Source organism: Haplochromis burtoni, unplaced genomic scaffold (genome assembly GCF_018398535.1).
Source record: "Haplochromis burtoni strain Fernald_Lab_line unplaced genomic scaffold, NCSU_Asbu1 Contig_373, whole genome shotgun sequence".
NCBI classification, from domain to species: Eukaryota; Metazoa; Chordata; class Actinopteri; order Cichliformes; family Cichlidae; genus Haplochromis; species Haplochromis burtoni.
In genome coordinates, this window is record NW_024582734.1 from 316258 (window position 1) to 320178 (window position 3921).

Consider the following 3921-nt stretch of genomic DNA (forward strand, 5'->3'; position numbering starts at 1 on the left):
AATCAAGAGATGTCAACCAAAACACCAGGAAAAGAACTGTGGAGCTCCATAAGTGTGGCTCAAGTTTGAATACAATTTGGTGCCATTTGCAATTAAGAAATACAGATAGTTTCTCTCTTTACTCTTAAAGTTAACAAATATGTTTTTTATATTTATCAATCTAAAAAAATAAACATTTAGTCTGATTTGATGTTACAATTAAAAAAGTGTTTTTATCTGAAGAGTTTGTAAATATCTGTATATTTGATGATTGTCAGCACAAAGAGAGAGAGGAACAGAGAGGGAGATGGAGAATGAGGACAGAACAGAGATGAACAAGAGCAGGTGAGACACATGTTAGTCAAATGGTCGTTTGCCAAAAGTATCACCGTATCATAGGTCCTCATGTATCTCGTACCTAGTGTTTCTTTTTAGGTTTGTTATTTTTCAAATTCTATATTTATTAAGTTATGCAGGCTTGTTTGCACAACAAGGCTAAATAATTATATAAACTTTTCTCAATCTAAATATTGTACTTTGGTAGAATTAAAAAAATAAGTGTAGTGCAGGTCTATGATGATTTTTAGTGCTACTATCATCTAGTTCTGATTCTGGTTCTTTCAAGCTAATCCCTACCCATCCATTCACTTCCGCTTATCCTTTTCATGGTCGCGGGGGGCTGGAGCCTATCCCAGCTGTCATAGGGCGAGAGGCGGGGTACACCCTGGACAGGTCGCCAGTCTGTCGCAGGGCTAACACACGGGACAGACAACCATTCGCACTCACATTCACACCTAGTGACAATTTGGATTATCCAATTAACCTATCCCCACAAGCTGCATGTCTTTGGACGGTGGGAGGAAGCCGGAGTACCCGGAGGGAACCCACGCAAACACGGGGAGAACATGCAAACTCCACACAGAAAGACCCCGGCCTGATGGTGGAATTGAACTCAGGACCTTCTTGCTGTGAGGCAACAGTGCTAACCACCGTGCCACCGTGTTTTTCTTTGTTTTTGACTAAAATAATTTGTCGCTAGATTTTTCCACAACTGGAGCTCCATAGTGGCGTGTTAATCGTGACAGTCCTAATCCATTCTCCTTCTGGAGCTTTGTTGCTGCTTTAAAGCTATCTCTCTTTTTGAACAAAACTCAAAACAGAGCCAATTAATCTTTCAGTCATTTCTAACCCCCCCCCAAAAAAAGAAAAAAAAATGCATACTACCCTTTAGGGCTAAGCCCTGGGTGTTTCAAATGTCTGGCTCCGCCTCTGCCTAACACTGAAGGTAGAAAGTATGAAATCACTTTTGATTATTGACAAAACTGAAAACAGCATTACTAACAATTACTAATGACATTCTTATGCACTTGGGAAATATTTGATTTCATTCCCACTTGACCTGCAGCAGGTGACACCATTGATCATGCCATTCTGATTGATGAACTGTGTTGGTATCTGTGACAACGTTCTCAAATGGTTCTCATCAGACTTCACCGAGAGACATATTTGTAATAATACGAATTCTGAAATGTACGTATAAATTTAAATGAAGTCCCTCAGGGCTCCATCCTTGGACCAATTCTATTTTCATTACATATCCTATCCTACTAAACAGCTTCAAAAGCATCTTCTGTCATTGCAGATGATACACAGCTGTAAGACAAACAACCTCAACAGCTACCTCAGGCAATCTTCCACTGCCATTAACTAACTGGATGTCTCAAACTGACACTGTTTGGGTCTGGCAGCTTCTCTGAGGAGAGCCCTTACATCAGCAATATCAAATCATCTGATAAAAACCTTGGTATTACTTTTGACAAGCATTTGAATCTCACATATCAAAGCTTTCCCCAATCGTATGTATTTAATCTGAAACGTTGCAAAAATGAAACATTTAATGGTTTCCAGTCATTTGGATCTCTTAGTTCCACTAAACTTTAATTTGTCCTGGTCTTGATTAACTCTAAACACTGGCACCTTATAACTGCAGCTTATTTCAAAAATCAGTCGATTCGGTCGAATGAATCAGTGGTTTGTTTAACAGAACTGTTTAAAACTCATTTTTGTATGTTCATTTGTTCTTAATCTTCCACCTGTTATTTTGATTATAATTCACATGTAATGTGGATGTGGAAGTGTATATGCAGGAAGGAGTGTAACTGTCATGATCCTGGGTCGTTGACCCAGCGTTTTGTGTTTCTTTTTGGGTTCATCTTGTGTTTGGTATTAATTCTTTGGGTTGGTTGTCGTGTTTATTATCCCTACCTGTGTCTCCCCTCTGTGCTCCGTTCAGGTCCCTGCGTTTTGTTGTGAAACAGTCTGTGTGTTTCCGGTTTTACTTTGTAGGTCTGCCTCTCATCATGTCCATTAGTGTCAGCTGTGTCCACCCCTGCGTGTCATCTCCTCATTACCTAGTGTGTATTTATAGTGTGTGTTGGCTTCTGTTCATCGTCGGATCGTCTGTGTTTGTTGGTGTAACGACGGCGCTCTGCAGTCTCCGCTCCCCGTCCCATGCTTAGGTTTGTCATTAAGTTTTCCCAGTCTAGGTTTTTTTTCAGTCATTCGTCTTTTCTCACTGCCTGTTCAAGTCGCTCCACTTCTGTAAATAAAACATCACTCTCATCACCAGTCAACTGCCTGCATTTTGGGTCCTTTTCCTCCTACCCCACACGGCTCACCCCGCCAGCCGTGACAGTAACGCCACGAGTCCCAATGATCCACTTTGATTAGAAATGTTCCTAAATGAGAGTGATGACCAGAGGTAGTGTAGTCGCCATAATAAGAGATGCTCCAATTCCCCAAATACTGAGGAAAGGAGCTTTGGTGCTTCCTATATCAGCTCTGTTGGAGCAGCATACACTGGGCCATCTTTTCTTAATAGAGAGGAGAAAATGCTGTCCCATGATTCACTGGGACAGACCCTCCGGTCATTCATGAAAACAACAACATAATAAACAAAGTTGTGCAGATCATGTAAATGTTCATTATAAATGCATATTGGCATTCAGTTCAATTAGTGAGAATTGTGTGATTATCATAAATTAATTTTTATCTTAGGTCTCGTGGGGTAAGTGATGGATGGAGGGAATTTTACTGCAGTCACAGAAATCCTAAACGAGGAGGAAGGAAGACATTCCACTAGATCAAAGCAGTTAAATAAGTAATTAGGACATTTACATATAATATTTAAATATTAACAAAAATTCCCACCCGTGGGATTAATAAAGGTATCTTATCTTAAAATAACATGCATTTGATTTTATAGGCTAAAGGCCAGGATCTGCTGTGCTATAATTTATATATTATGATGCAGTCAGTTTGCAGCAATAACTCGCATTCTGCCAAGAGCAGCAAAAACTAGTGGCTCAAAAAACCGCAGCCCTGAGCAGGGAGAGTCTCGTCCTATCCAAAATCAGTGTAAGCTCAGGCTTCACGCACGTTTGCCTCTTAAAACAGTGAGGCAGTTCAAAGGAGCCTGAAGGGAAATCAATGTGGTTTTGATGGAAATCTCTGACCACTGTTTATTATTACAAACTGCAATGTGTGTGAAAGCAGACCTAACATCATTTGCCATCAGATGAGAGAGTTCCAGTTACTATGTCGCACATTATCACATGGAGATGAATCTAACGCACTAACACGGATTCATTCATAGGACATTTCACTTGTATTCGTTACAGATTCTTCAGCCAGACGTGGCTTGCTGTGTGCGCTCTTCACACCTCACTTCCTCACCCTGCGCACCGAGTGATTTAGGACAGAGAGTTTTGGCACTGCGCTCACAGCTTAAGTGCCAATTATGCAATCGTTTTAAAAACATCTGCCACGCCTTAGAAATCTCGAAATCTTTATTCTAAAAATGATCAATATTGTTTTTTCTTATCCAAGTAACCTGCAAAGATCAACAGGGTAAGAACACGTTGGTGAAGCATTTCTACAATT